The following is a 17,156-nucleotide window of genomic DNA, read 5'->3' on the forward strand; positions in this document are numbered from 1 at the left end:
AATTAGAGGGAAAGAACATAAAAAAGAAAGAAGGGGAGGGGAGAAGAGAGGATGACAGGGAAGGAAACTTTCTTGACCCAGTGTTCCCCTCTGGTTACTGTCCTTCTCTTTACAGTAAAATTCCTTGAGACAGTTCTCTGTACTAACTATTTTCAATCATTTTCCTTCCTTTCTCTCCTCTTCTCTATCACCAAGTATCTCCCTCATCATGCCACTGATACTGCTCTTTGTAAAACCAGCAAGACGCTCCACATGAACAATTCTCAGACCTCTCAGCAGCACTGAACACTGTTGCTCACTCTCTCTGCTTTAAAACACTTTCCTCACTTCACTTCTAAGCCACCAGCTTTCCCTGGTTACTCTCTTTCTTCTAGGGATGCTTTCCCTCAATTCTCTTCAGTACTTTCTCATCATTTCCCCAGCTTTCAAATTTTGAATTTCCAGAAAACCATGATTCTGGATATTCGTTCAAGATGGTGGAGTAAAAGGACTCATTTCCACTTGAGAGAGCACGGAAATCACAATTAACTGCTGAACAATTATTGACAGGAAGACACTGGAACTCACCAAAACAGGTACCCCACATCCAAAGACAAAGGAGAAGCCATAATGAGATAGTAGGAGGGGCATGATCACAAAAAAATAAAATCCCATAACTGCTGGGTGGTTGACTCACAAACTGGAGAACAATTATACCACAGAAGTCCACCCACTGGAGTGAAGATCCTGAGCCACATGAGAGGCTTCCCCACCTGGTGGTCCAGCAATGGGAGGAGGAATTCCCAGAGAATCAGACTTTGAAGCCTAGAGGGATTTGACTGCAAGACTTCGACAAGACTGGGGGAAACAGAGACTCCACTCTTGGAGGGCACACACAAAGTAGTGTGTGCATTGGGACACAGGGGAAGGAGCAGTGATCCCCTAGGAGACTGAACCAGATCAACCGGCTAATGTTGGAGAGTCTCCTGCAGAGGCAGGGAGGTGGCTGTGGCTCACTGTGGGGGGGGGGGGAAGGACAATGGCAACAGAAGTTCTGGGAAGTACTCCGTTACATGATCCCTCCTGGAGTCTGCCACGAACCCCACCAAAGAGCCTGTAGACACCAGTGCTGGGTCACCTCAGGCCAAACAACCAACATGAGGGAACTCATCCTCACCCACCTGCAGACAAGCAGATTAAAGTTTTACTGAGCTCTGACCACCAGAGCAACACCCAGCTCAACCCACCACCAGTCCCTCCCATCAGGAGGCTTGCACAAGCCTTTTATATAGCCTTATCCACCAGAGGGCAGACAGCAGAGCAAGAAGAACTACAATTCTGCAGCCTGTGGCACAAAAACCACATTCACAGAAAGATAGACAAAATGAAAAGGTAGAGGACTATATACCAGAAGAATGAACAAGATAAAACCTCAGAAAAACAACTAAATGAAGTGGAGATAAGCAACTTTCCAGAAAAAGAATTCAGAATAATGATGGTGAAGATGATCCAGGACCTAGGGAAAAAAATGGAGACAAAGATCAAGAAGATACAAGAAATGATTAACAAAGACCTAGAAGAATTAAAGAAAAAACAAACAGAAATGAACAATACAATAACTGAAATGAAAAATACACTAGAAGGAATCAATAGCAGAATAACTGAGGCAGAAGAACAGATAAGTGACCTGGAAGTCAGAATGGTGGAATTCACAGAATTCCAGAAAACAGAAAAATGAACAGAACAGAAAAAAGAACAGAAAAGAAAAGAATGAATGAAAAGAAATCAGGACACCTTAAGACACCTCTGGGACAACATTAAACACACCAACATTCGCATTCTTGACGTCCCAGAAGGGGAAGAGAGAGAGAAACAACCTGAGAAAACATTTGAAGAGATTATAGTCAAAAACTTCCCTAACAAGGGAAAGGAAATAGCCACCAAAGTCCAGGAAGTGCAGAGAGTCCCAGGCAGGATAAACCCAAGGAGAAACACACTGAGACACATAGTAATCAAATTGACAAAAATTAGAGGCAAAGAAAAATTATTAAAAGCAACAAGGGGGGGCTTCCCTGGTGGCACATTGGTTGGGAGTCCGCCTGCCGATGCAGGGGATATGGGTTCGTCCCCAGTCCAGGAGGATCCCACGTGCCTCGGAGCAGCTGGGCTTGTGAGCCATGGCTGCTGGGCCTGTGCATCCAGAGCCTGTGCTCCTCAATGGGAGGGGCCACAGCAGTGAGAGTCCCGCGTACCACAAAAAAAAAAAAAAGCAACAAGGGGAAAATGACAAATAACATACAAGGGAGCTCCTATGAGGTTAACAGCTGATTTCTCAGCAGAAATTCTACAAACCAGAAAGGAGTGGCATGACATATTTAAAGTGATGAAAGGGAAGAATGTACAACCAAGATTACTCTACCCTACAATGATCTCATTCAAATTCGATAGAGAAATTCAAAGCTTTACAGAAAAGCAAAAGCTAAGAGAATTCAGCACCAATAAACCAGTCCTACAACAACTTCTAAAGGAACTTCTCTAAGTGGGAAACACAAGAGAAAAAAAGGACCTACAAAAACAAACCCAAAACAATTATGAAAATAGTAATAGGAACATAAATATTGATAATTACCTTAAATGTGAATGGATTAAATGCTCCAACCAAAAGCCACAGGCTCACAGAATGGATACAAAAACAAGACCAATATATATGAGGTCTACAAGAGACCCACTTCAGACCTAGGGACACATACAGACTGAAAGGGAGGGGATGGAGGAAGATATTCCATGCAAATGTAACTCAAAAGAAAGCTGGAGTAACAATACTCATAGCAGATAAAATAGACTTTAAAATAAAGAATATTACAAGAGACAAGGAAGGACACTATGTAATGATCAAAGGATCAATCCAAGAAGATATAACAATTATAAATCTATATGCACCCAACATAGGAGCACCTCAATAAATAAGGCAAATGCTAACAGCTATAAAAGAGGAAATCGACAGTAACACAATAATAGTGGGGGATTTTAACACCTCACTTACACCAATGGACAGATCACCCAGACAGAAAATTAATAAGGAAACACCAGCTTTAAATGACACAATAGACCAGATAGATTTAATTGATATTTATAAGACATTCCATCCAAAAACAACAGATTACACTTTCTTCTCAAGTGCAACGTGGAACATTCTCCAGGACAGATCACATCTTGGGTCACAAATTTAGTCTTGGTAAATTTAAGAAAATTGAAATCATATCAAGCATCTTTTCCAACCATAATGCTATGATATTAGAAATCAATTATAGGGAAGAAAAATGTAAAAAACACAAACACATGAAGGCTAAACAATGCATTACTAAATAACCAAGAGATTACTGAAGAAATCAAAGGGAAATCCAAAAATACCTAGAGACAAATGACAATGAAAACATGACAATCCAAAATCTATGAGATGCAGCAAAAGCAGTTCTAAGAGGGAAGTTTATAGCAATACAATCCTACCTCAAGAAACAACAAACAACTCAAATAAACAATCTAAACTTACACCTAAAGGAACTAGAGAAAGAAGAACAAACAAAACCCAAAGTTAGTAGAAGGAAAAAAATCATAAAGATCAGAGCAGAAATACATGAAATAGAAACAAAGAAAAAAATAGCAAAGATCAATAAAACTAAAAGCTGGTTCTTTGAGAAGATAAACAAAACTGATAAACCATTAGCCAGACTCATCAAGAAAAAGAGGGAGAGGACTCAAATCAATAAAATTAGAAATGAAAAAGGAGAAGTGACAACTGACACTGCAGAAATACAAAGCATCATAGAGACTACTACAAGCAACTCTATGCCAATTAAATGGACAAACTAGAAGAAATGGACAAATTCTTAGAAAGGTATAAACTTCCAAGCCTGAACCAGGAAGAAATAGAAAATATGACCAAACCAATCACAAGTAATGAAATGGAAACTGTGATTAAAAATCTTCCAACAAACAAAAGCCCAGTACCAGAAGGCTTCACAGGTGAATTCTATCAAATATTGAGTGAAGAGTTAACAACCATCCCTCTCAAACTCTTCTGAAAAACTGCAGAGGAAGGAACACTCCCAAACTCATTCTACAAGGCTATCATCACCCTGATACCAAAACCAGACAAATACTACAAAAAAAGAAAATTACAGACCAATATCACTGATGAATATAGATGTAAACATCCTCAACAAAATACTAGCAAACAGAATCAGACAACATATTAAAAGGATCATACACCATGATCAAGTGGGATTTATCCCAGGGATTCAAGGATTCTTCAATATATGCAAATCAATCAATGTGATACACCATATTAACAAATTGAAGAATTAAAAACCATATGATCATCTCAATAGATGCAGAAAAAGCTTTTGACACAATTAAACACCCATTTATGATAAAAAAAAAATCTCTCCAGAAAGTGGGCATACAGGGAACCTTCCTCAATGTAGTAAAGACCATATACGACAAACCCACAGCAAACATCATCCTCAATGGTGAAAAACTGAAAACATTTCCTCTAAGATCAGGAACAAGACAAGGATGTCCACTCTGGCCACTATTATTCAACAAAGTTTTGGAAGTTCTAGCCACTGCAATCAGAGAAGAAAAAGAAATAAAATGAATACAAATTGGAAAAGAAGAAGTAAAACTGTCACTGTTTGCAGATGACAGGATACTATACATAGAAAATCCCAAAGATGCTACCAGAAAACTACTAGACCTAATCAATGAATTTGGTAAAGTTGCAGGATACAAAAGTAATGCACAGAAATCTCTTGCATTCCTATACACTAAAAATGAAAGATCAGAAAGAGAAATTAAGGAAACAATCCCATTCACCATTGCAACAAAAATAATAAAATACCTAGGAATAAACCTACCTAAGAAGGTAAAAGACCTGTACTCAGAAAACTATAAGAAACTGATGAAAGAAATCAAAGATGACACAAACAGATGGAGAGAAATATCATGCTCCTGGATTGGAAGAATCAATATTGTGAAAATTACTATATTACCCAAAGCAATCTACAGATTCAATGCAATCCTTATCAAACTATCAATGGCATTTTTTACAGAACTAGAACAAAAAATCTTAAAATTTCTATGGAGACACAAAAGACCCTGACTGACCAAAGCAGTCTTGAGGGAAAAAATGGAGCTGGAGGAATCAGACTCCCTGACTTCAGACTATGCTACAAAGCCACAGTAATCAAGACAATATGGTACTAGCACAAAAACAGAAATATAGATCAATGGAATGGGATAGAAAGCCCAGATATATACCCATGAACCTATGGTCAACTAATATATGACAAAGGAGGTAAGGATATATGATGGAAAAAAGACAGTTTCTTCAATAAGTGGTGCTGGGAAAACTGGACAGCTACATGTAAAACAATGAAATTAGAACACTCCTTAACACCATACACAAAAATAAACTCAAAATGGATTAAAGACCTAAATGTAAGACTGGTCACTATAAAACTCTTAGAGGAAAACATGGGAAGAACACTTTTTGACATAAATCACAGCAAGATCTTTTTTGACCCACCTTCTAGGGTAATTGAAATAAAACCAAAAATAAACAAATGGGACCTAATGAAACTTAAAAACTTTTGCACAACAAAGAAAACTATAAACAAGATGAAGAGAAAACCCTCAAAATGGGAGAAAATATTTGCAAATGTATCAACAGATAAAGGGTTAATCTCCAAAATATATAAACAGCTCATGCAACTCAATATTAAAAAAACAAACAACCCAATCAAAATATGGGCAGAAGACCTAAATAGACATTTCTCCAAAGAAGATATACAGATTGCCAACAAACACATGAAAGAATGCTCAACATCATTAATCATTAGAGAAATTCAAGTCAAAACTACAATGAGGTGTCACCTCACACTAGTTAGAATGGGCATCATCAGACAATCTACAAACAAGAAATGTTGAAGTGGGTGGGGAGAGAAGGGAATCCTCTTGCACTGTTGGTGGAAATGTAAATTGATACAGCCACTATGGAGAACAGAATGGATGTTCCTTAAAAAACTAAAAATAGAATTACCATATGACCCAGCAATACTACTACTGTGCATATACTCAGATAAAACCATAATTCAAAAAGACATGCACCCCAATGTTCATTGCAGTACTATTTACAATAGCCAAGACATGGAAGCAACCTAAGTGTTCATTGACAGATGAATGGATAAAGATGTGGCACATATATATAATGGAATATTACTCAGCCATAAAAAGGAATGAAATTGGGTCATTTGTAGAGATGTGGATGGACCTAGAGACTGCCATAAGGGGTGAAGTAAGTCAGAAAGAAAAAAATAAATATCGTATATTAACACATATATGTGGATCCTAGAAAAATGGTACAGATGAACTGGTTTGTAGGACAGAAATAGAGACACAGATGTAGAGAACAAATATATGGACACCAAGGAGGGAAAGTGGTGGGGGATGGGGGGAATGAACTGGGAGATTGGGATTGACATGTATACACTAATATGTATAAAACAGATAATAAAACCTGCTGTATAAAAAATAAATAAATAAAATTCAAAAAATAAATTTGGAATTTCCAATGGCTTAGTTTTTGCTTTTTTATCTTATGATTTCATCTAGTCTCATGTCTTTTAATGCCATCTATGTGCTAGTAACTACCAAATCTAAGTCTCCATCCAGGACTTCTCCCCTGAACCCTAGTTCCCAAATGCCTATTTGGCTTCTCCACTTGGATGTCTAACAGACATCTCAAAGTTAACATGCCCAAAACTAAACTTTTACTATTTCCAACCAAAATCTGCTCACCCCACAATCTTCCCCATCTCAGTATCAGTACAAAAACCTTGGAGTCATCCTTGACTTCTCTCTTCCTCTTACACCACACACAAAATCCACTGGCAAATCTTGTTAGCTCTACTTTCAAAATAGATGCAGAATCCAAATAATTCTTAAAACCACCTCTGCTGCCATACTGGTCCATGCCACCATCACATCTTGCTTAGATGGTTGACACAGCCTCCTAACTAGAATTCCTGCTATTGCCCTTGCCCATCTTCCATCTATTGTCAAAACAGCATCCAAAGGGATCATTTAAAATATGTCAGTTCATGTCACTCCTCTGCTCAAAACCCTCAAGCAACTTCACATCTCACTTAGAGGAAAGTCTAAAGTCCTTACAGACAACTCAAGGCCATACACAACCCAGCCCCCCAGCCCTTCTCTGGCCTCATCTCCCTACACTCCACCTTCCTTACGCTGGCCTATTTATTCATATCCCTCAAAGAAACAAGGCACTTTCCTACCTCAGGGTCTTTGCCCTTGCTGGTCACTCTTCCTAAAATGCTCCTCCCACAGAAATCTGCATAACTTGCTTCCTCACCTAATCAGATTTTTCCTCAAATGCCATCTTCTTAGTGAGGGCTTTCTGAGCACTCTATCTGAAAGTTACAACCATACACACGTGCTTCCTCCTCCAGTTTACTTTTCTCCTTAATGCTTGTCACTATCTAACATACTACATATATTCAATTTATCTTGTTTAAGATCTCTCCATTTCAAATATTTCAAATGAAGAGATTTTTGTCTGTTTTGCACACTGCTGTATCTCTAGCACTGAAAATAATAGCAGACACCTAGTAAAAACTATAGAAGTAGACAGTAAGGAAGGAGGAAAAGAAGGAGGGAAGGAAGGAAGGAAGGAAGGTAGAAACAAAGGGCAGAAATGATTGCAAGGATCATTAAAGCACAAGTTCCCATCTCAGAGTGAAAACAGCAACTAGCTCCTTCTTCACATTTAAATCATGGGTGACTTAAGCCTACCCCAGGAACTTCCTGGTGGTCCAGTAGTTAAGACTCTGCATTTCCAATGCAGGCGGCCGGGGTTCAATCCCTGGTCTGGGAACTAGATCCTGCATGCTGCAACTAAGAACGGGAGCAGCCAAATAAATAAATATTAAAAAAAAAAAAAAGCCTACCCCATTACTTCCCAAGTAGATCTAGATAAATAGAAACCATCGACCTCTAAAGAACAAGTGGCATCCTCTTAACTAAATGCACTTTTTAAATGCCCATGTGAACCAATTAAAATATGATGTGGTTCCAAAAGCTTTTATCTTAGACAACAAACTAGGAACAGAAGCCAATGCCCAAGCTGCCCCTCGACCTCACGCCGTGTTAAGCTCGATGCTGGCTCTAGATAAATGTTAAATTGCAGCTATACCTCTTTTATTTCCCCAAACTAGGTTTTGATTTATCTTACTGCAGGTATTGAGCATCTGGAATTTTCCCAAATGAACTGAAATTCCTCCATCAGTAAAACTACTGTTGCTCATTACCTGTGTTAATTTCATCTCTTTCTCTGCATTAGCTAACCCCATCTGTTGCAATTCCAGCTGTGAGGAGGGAGAAGAACAAGAGCCTGAGCATATCTAATGCAGAGACACTGGGTTAGCAATAGTTTTCTCACAGGGAAAAAGGAAATGTGTAACTCGAAGTGGATACGGCTAGACTCACCTAGCCGGGAAAAACGTTGTCTTAGTGATAATCACTCAGATTTTAAATGTTCAGAGTTCATTATTTTAAAAGTTTATATTTATACAATATCAAAATGTCCAGTATAATTTACTGATAAATTCATTTTTATAAATATATTTATTATATAATACTATATCTTATAAAAGCAGATGCTGCATCCAATTGCCTATGACCTAATTCCCAAAAGGAAGGTGCCAGACTCACGCACCAAATTTTCGAATATGGGTTTGCAGAACTTTAAGGAAATGGCAGGCATAATATGTCAAATGGCAGATGCTCAAGAAATGTTAGTTGCCTCTCTGCCCTTCAAGGGAACAACCAAGCCTGGTCAGCTCATTTGTACTCCGTCGACAAAGTTTCTCAGCAATTGCCTTGTTAAAAGAAGCCACACCTGGTGTTACAGCCCTGACCCCTGCTGCCTTCTGAGGGCCTTCCTGAGGCTCTGGGGAGCTGCTAAAGCATTTTCTTCCTCTTAGAATAGAATGATAAAACAGGTTGTAGTGATTCCGAATGATACTTCAGCAAGCTCAATAAACATCTGGTAGGCAAGAATATGTTTTCTTTCCAATTTGCCCCTTCTCTAAAGGGGAGGGCTGGGCATGGAAAGGAAGTAAAGGCTCTTGCCAGCTTTGCTCTTTCTCTTAGAACAGAATATCTTTCTCTTTCTCTTTTTCTCTTTCTCTTTCTCTTTCTCTCCCTCCCCTCCCCTACCCCCCTCTCTCTCCATCTCCCTCCTTTGGCACCAAGGATCAAGGCAGACCCTAATGATGTTTAAAACTGATCAATTCTTTACCACTAATATTTTCATAAGTGAGGCCACAAAGACACTCAGGCAAAAACAAGAAGTATGTTAATTTGTCTTTCAGTACGGGGTTGCCAGATAAAATACAGGATGCCCAGATGAGTTTGAATTTTAAATAAATAACACATCTTTTTTAGTATAATTGTGTCCCAAATATTGCATGGTATATATTTATACCCAAAAAAGTATTCATTTTTATGAAATTCACATTTAATCTGGCATCTTCTACTTTGATATGCTAAATCTGGCAATCATACTTCCTTTCCTCCTCTTCCCTCATCCTCCCAGCTTCTTCCCCTGAAGACTGGTTTGGGGTGGGGGGACCACCCAATCCAGCCAGCTGGGGATAGCAGTCCAGGAAGGTTTCCCAGAGGAGATGAGACCAAAGGAAGTCAGGAAGAATAAGCATTATACAAAAGAAAGTTGTGAAAGGGAAAAGGGAGGAAAGGAGATTTCCAAGCAAAGAGAATGGTATGACCAAAGGCACAGAAGAATAAAAATCCATGCATGTTATAGACATTACAAATTGCAGTGTTACTGGAGTATGAAATACAGGACAGAGAGTAGCAGTGATGAGAATTACAGAATAAGTAGGAGTAGATCATGGCCAGTGTGCCGAGATCAAGGGCCTTTTGTTGCAGAACTCTTGAAATGCTTTAAGCAGGAGATTGATGTGATCCAATTTGCTTTTTAAATAAATCCCTTTTGACATCATGTAAAAACTACTTGTGAGGAGGATAGAACTGAAGGCAGAATTACTTCTCAACTATGATAGGTGAGAGATGATGAGAGACTGAACTGGGGTTGTGTGAGAGGGATGGACAGTTGGGAGACAAACTTGGTAAAGATTGATGAGGAAAAAAAACAAGAGAGGATCTGATGACTGATTGAATATGATGGTTGAGGAAGAAGAGAGATCCAGAACCACCACATGGGTTCTCCTTAGATAACAAGACTGGTGGTAAAATTCCAAACACAATGGGGGCAGGTTAGGAAGGGAAGTGGAGGATCAGTTACGAGTTCAGTCGGGAGAAGATAACGTTGAAGCGCTTACGGGACATCAATAAGAAAATGTCCAGTAATTATTTTCACCATCCTCAGTGCATGGCTTCCATCCTCAAGGTCATGCATGTCCTCGTCCAGTGTGGCTCTGCAAGCTCTGTCCATCATGCCTGCATTCCAAGCAGCTGATCGAAGGCAGGGAGGGCAAGAGAGGGCATTTTCCAGCTCCATTTAGGAGCCTCCCTTGGAATCTCACACACCACTTCTGTTTGTGACTCCTTAGCCAGATCTCAGACACATGACCCCACCTAGGTGTGATAGAAGTTAGGAAATGTAATCTTTTAGCTGAGTCCATTAACCCCCTGTATAAAATCAGGGTTCTGATACCAAGGAAGAAGGATGAGTAGATGTTGATTCAATAAAGAGTAATCTCTGTCACATGGCAAGAATGAGTAAGATTAAGGAAGAAAAAGAGTAAAAATAGAGTAAGTCAAGAAAGCCCCCGGGGGAATGACTTAAAGGGCAGGCAAAGGAAAGAGACTGAGATAGGAAAATAGAGGATGGGGAAGAACGCAGGGAAGGAAGTACCTTTTCCTCAGTTTTCCAAATAAGACTATTAAGCCTTCTACAGTAGAATCCATATTGCATCTACAAGATTTAAACTGATGTTTCTAAGGGGTTTTTTTTTAATTGATTATTCACATTCCCAGAAAAAGTTTTATATTACAAACTTGCTTATGCCTGTTGTCTGTGGTCATTTAGCTTCTTCTAAATAGGCACCTTTGGAAACCACATTAGCTCCTTCAAGCCAGTAGAATATGCTGAGCAGCATGCTTCCTCGATCTTCACTTTCAGATGCTGAAATACTTTAACTCTATGGCTCACAAAAGTGTTGGTCTAATGAGACAGTAACAATAACAAACAGTAGATGTCAAGTTGGAATGCTTAGCACCTACCAGAAACAAAGTTTTACTGATATCTCTCAATAAAACAGTTCATTATTGAAAGTTGTCTTTAAAGCAAATTTCTGATATTGAAACCATATTTTTCTCATTCCCTTGTGCTTCCTATGGAAAAACTCAGCCCCAGACGTATAAAACAGAACAGTCCTCGAGGGCCAAGTAATGCCCTCCATGAAAGGGAATGAGAAAATGAAACAGGAAAGAGAAAAAGATATCATTAGTCATAGTGTACAGGTTTGTGCTCTATAGATAGAAAAAAAGAAATTAGCAAGCCTGTCAATGAAAGGCAAAGCAGGGCTAAATGGAGGACAAGAATGAGAAAAGAGACTCACTATCATCATCACCTACCAAAGCCAGCATTATTGTACTTTCAAGGTCTGGTAATATTACTTACATGGTCATTTCTCTATTTTCCAGCACTGTCAAGAATAGTGCCTTCCAGCTCATTTATTATCCTAACTGTTAATATAACTGTATGTATCTGTAGTGGACTAAGTTGGCAAAGTATTTTAAATGCAATATGGCATTTTAAGTCCCTGAAGGCTCTTAAGCCTCCTGAAGTTATTAGAGAGATAATATTATATAATCCCATTTTACAGATAGAAAGGCAGATGCAAAGGGGCTGTACCCATCTGTGAGATGAAAGGGGTGTAACTGAGCTTTTCACTCCCAAAGTCCTATAAGCCTATGAGAACTACACAGATTTTGATAGATAACATTAGAGCTCAGGGTTTGTGATTCCAAGATCTCACTTCCCTCAGAATATCATAACAGCAACTAATATATATGGCTCCTGTGTGTTGCCAATATTCAAATAATTAGTAAAATGCACAAGCAATAATTTTACCACTTATTGATGATAAGAAAGTATGTTAATGTATCACCGTTCCTCAGAAATATCCTTATAAGGATCAGTTATACTTGCTGGTGTATATGGGGGAAACCTCAGTTTTCCTATGGTTTTACTCTCACACTACTGCCCCACTCACAACACCTCTGATGCCAGATGTGTAGGGGTCTTTCCCTACAAGGAGCAATTCTCTGTGACACCAGCTGGGTGTCCTACAATTGAACTCAGTTCTGACACTGTCTACCTGAAAATGGCATCAGATCCCACAGATTAAGAATTCCATCCCACAAGACTGCCTCCCTCTCCCAATCACAAGTCCAGGTTGTCACCTGTGCTTCTGATCAATGTGTTATATACATCAGACATTCCCACAAGCTCCACCTTTGGTTCAATTAATTTGCTAGAGTGGCTCACAAAACTCAGGAAAGCAGTTTACTCGCTCTTTACCAGTTTATTATAAAGGGATATGATAATGGATATAGATAGACACCTAAATGGAAGAGATGTGTAGAGTCAATTATGTGGGAGTTCCCATGCCCTCTCGGGGAATACCACCCTCCCAGAACCTCCACCTGTTCACCAACCTGGAAGCTCACCAAACCTTTTGAGATTTTTATGGAGGCTTCAGCATGTAGGCATGATCAATTGTTAACTCCATTTCCAGTCCCTTTCCCCTCTCTGGAGAATGGAAGATAGGGGCTGAAAATTCCAGGCTTCTCCTAATGGCTTGGACTTTATGGTGATCACCCGGGAAATTCCAAAGGATTTAGGAACTCTGTATCAGGAACCAGAGTCAAAGACTAAATTTTAGAACAAAAGATGCTCCTAAGTGCACTTATAACATATGGAATTAAAAGGGTTTTTAAGGACTCTGTGTCAGGAGCAGGGGGCAGAGGCCAATATATATTTTTTCTATTATCTCACAAGGTATATGCAAAAACACTAATAAATAAAGTGCTGATTAAGACTGTCTCAGGTAACACAGAGTCCATTATTCTTTAATTTTCACATTTAGGTATTGTTATGCAATTAGGGATCTCGGAAAACTAGCTCTAGAAACTTATATCATCCAAAGTTTTTCTGAAATTATGTACATGATGGATTTTAACTTTAATTAATCCTCTTAGATAAAAATATACAACATGGTTCCTTCCTTTTCCCTTCCCTTCCCCATTAGATTGTCTTTCGGTGTTTGATTACAACACTGTTGCATAAATCACCCCTCCAGGTGGTTTACCAACCTGATTTTTTATTCAGGAGCAGATTAGAATTATAATAGTAACAAGTACAATGTTCTCCAAATTGACCTTATCTCTAATTTCAGTACTAATAAGATCATTCACACACATTAGATTACTTTCAGACATCTTGCCTCTATGCTGATTCCAAAGTTATAGGTTTAATATCTGTGCCATAGTCATTGTTATAATCCATGGTAAGTACAAGTTTCCTATTGCTGCTGTAACAGATTACCACAAACTTAATAGCTTAAAGCAACTGTATTTTAAAGTTGTAAGGTCAAAGTTTGAAGTAATAGGTTTAGTGGATGTCTTAGTCCATCTGGGCTGCTATAACAAAATACCACAGATGGGGTAGTTTACAAATGAAGGAAATTTATTTCTCACAGTTCTGGAGGTTGGAAGCCAAAGTCTGGGGCCCTCTTCTGGGTTGCAGACTTCTCATTGTATCCTCACATGGTGAAGGGTCTAGAGAGCTCTGTGGGGTCTCTTTTATAAGGCACTAACCCCATTCATAAGGGTTTCATTCTAATGACCTAATCATCTCCCAAAGGTCCTACCTCTTTTTACCATCATATTGGGCATCAGGATTTCAACATATGAATTCTGTGGGGGCACAAACATTCAGACCATAGAAGTAGGCTCAAATCAAGATGTCATCAGGGTTACATTCTTTTTGAAGGCTATAGGGGAAAATCCATTTCCTTGACTTTTCCAGCTTCTAGAAGTTGTCTCCATTCCTTAGTTCATGGCCCCCTTCTCTATCTTCAAATCCAGAGGTGTAGCATCTTCAAATCTTTCTCTAACTCTAACCCTCACTCTCCTGCCTCTTTATTTCACTTGTGATTGTACCCTTATGATTATTTGGGCCAACCTAGATCATCCAGGATAATCTCTCCATCTCAAAATACTTAACTTAATCATATCAGCACAATTCCTTCCACCATACAAACTAACATATCCACAGTTCTGGGGATTGAAATATGACTTCTTTTGGAGATCTTTATTCTACCAATCACAATAACAAGGGAAATTGGTGAGAGCATCTTAGCGGATCATCTACACTATTTAAGAAAGAAATCAGACTACTTTGGGCAAGTTTGTATCATTATGTTCTTTAGAAATGGTAATGCTTCTTATATTCCCAGTCACTTCAAATAGTTAACAATCTTCTACAAAAGTCTTAACTTATTCCCAAAGCAATAACATGAAACATAGAGAGAACATGTCTTTACATGGTTCTTAAAATGTACAGCCTTAACTCAGCAAACCTTAACTTCTGTTTTTCAAAGGTCAAAGGCATGACTAAAATCATTGCTCTGCCATATAATCAAAGGTCTTAGGACAGAAAGTAAAGTCTTTTACTGTGATTCTATGTATTGTCCACAGAACTGGGAAGTAACCTCTAAAGAGAAAAGTATCAGAGTTACAAAGAACAAAGATTATCTGCTTTACTTCCCACACTCAGGCAAGTAAGAGAATCTATTCTGGACTTAAAGTTCCCCAGAGGTTTCTAATTTTTCTGAAATGAACACTAGGGGTGTGTGTGTGTGTGTGTGTGTGTGTGCAGCTAGTTTGTTTAAAAGATCTCCAGAGGAGAAAAAATAATTTACATCAGTAACCTTTCAAATAGGAAATTGTTTTGATTTTCCTTACACTGACTAATCTCTATGTGGCTGTCAGAGGATACTATTTAAGTAGAAGGCAAGAAAAAGAGGTCAGAAACCCATCTTGCTCTTGCTCAGAATAGCAATAGAAAAAGAGGAGAAAATACTAGGACAGTTTTTACCAGTCTCTTCTTCCTGATACAGAAAATTTCAGCTTAAGGCAGAATGAGTTTTAGTCCTTTTACCAATTTCATTCATGTCCAAAAGTATTTTAACAAAATCTTGAAAAATGTACACATCATATATTCAATGAAATATACATAGACATAACTATAACTCTTATTCTTAATGGCATAGACATAACTCTTATCCTAAATGTCTATATTCTTAGAATCAGAGATAAGTGTATGTATGGCTGACATTGGGACTCTGGACTCCTAAAACAGGTTTCATTACCTACTATCTATATGACCTTGGGCAAAGGACTTGACCATTCTCGACTTTGTTTCCCTGTATGTAAAGTGTAGATAATAACAGTACCTATCTCACAGGGTTGGTGTGAAGTGCTTAGTGCAATGCCCGGTACCTACTAATAACACAATAAATGTTAGCCATTATTATAATCTAAAAGTTATGCCAGAATTGGAAAGAGATATATCCCAAATAAACATCCATCTGAACCCCAAACTCAGTTCTAGGATATGAAAAAAGTTAAGGACATGTATATGTATCAGTGGGTAATTAGTCAAATTTTTGTTCAAGTCTTATTTTGGCATTGCTGGGCCACCTCTCTTCAATTTATTCTTCTCAATGAGAAATCTGCTGAGAAGAACTTTTATTAAATATTTCATTGCTTTTATGCCATGAGTAGAAGAAATTGATAAGGCATAAAATAACTGAGAGCTGCTTTGTTTTTCCTAAGGAATTAACCCTTAAACATCTTAGGATTGCAAAACAACCACCAACCCCTGGGCATTGTTTGATTCCAGAAAATCAAGCAAAACCAGGGTTTTATTGACTTACACTCTGGTGTGGTCTCAGAACAAAATTAATTTCCAAATGCAACAAAATTGTAGGAAAGAGGCCAGGCATATGGAAGGAGATGAATAAATATTATTACATGAAGGACAGGAAAGAGGCAGAGAGAGAGGAAGGTACAGGGAGAGAGAGAGAAGGAGGGAGGAAGGAAGGAAAGAAAGGTTGACTCCTGTTCTCTAGAGACAGAGGATGACTGATGGCCAATCTTGGCCCTTCTTGCTCATTCACACTCCACCTTTTCCAGCCTCACCCTTCCCACACACACACGCATACACACACACACACACACAATCCAATCCAGAGTCTAGTCTTAAATTCATGGGTTCCTCCAGAAATTGATTTTGGATGTGTGACCCACGCCCACACAAGCCGTTCAAGTTTCTTCGTTTGAACTTGAATTGCTCTGCCAAAATTAACTTCCTCTGTAACAAAGGTCTAAATCTATCTCTCCAGCAAGCAGTCCCTGACTTAGCAATGGCCCATTCACACAAATGGCTGTCATCACTCTTGTCCTATGCTCTATTTTACTGGAACATAAAAGCAGTCCAGAAAACACTTATGTGCTCATAGAGAACCTATTGGTTTGGAAGAAAGGGTGGAAAGAAGTTATAAAAAGGTAAAGGCAGTTTTAGTGACTCTCACCCTGGGAACAAACAGATTCCCAAGTAAAATTAATCTGGCCTAGCCAGTCCTCTTCTGCCGGATATCATTATTAAACCTGCCTGCTTTTGTGTCATCTCACCTTGTTCTTTTGCCTAAAAGTCTATAAATTAGATATTAATTTGGGTTATTAAGCATTCTCCTTAGCAATGCAAATGCTTCCCAAAAAGTTAATAGGCTTTCAACTGTGAACATACTCATTTTGAACTAACTCAATCAGATTGGCTTCCTCCTAGTTCCTGGAAAGCATTTAAATTAAAGAGTTTTGCAAAGGCACCAATTCAAAAAGATACATGTGTCCCAATATTCAGAGCAGCATTACTTACAATTGTCAAGCTATGGAAGCAACCTAAGTGTCCATCAACAAATGACTGAAAAAAGAAGATGTGGTGTGTGTGTGTGTGTGTACACACACACACACACACACAATGG

The sequence above is a fragment of the Mesoplodon mirus genome, assembly GCF_964341445.2.
Source record: "Mesoplodon mirus genome assembly, chromosome: 2".
Lineage (NCBI taxonomy): Eukaryota > Metazoa > Chordata > Mammalia > Artiodactyla > Ziphiidae > Mesoplodon > Mesoplodon mirus.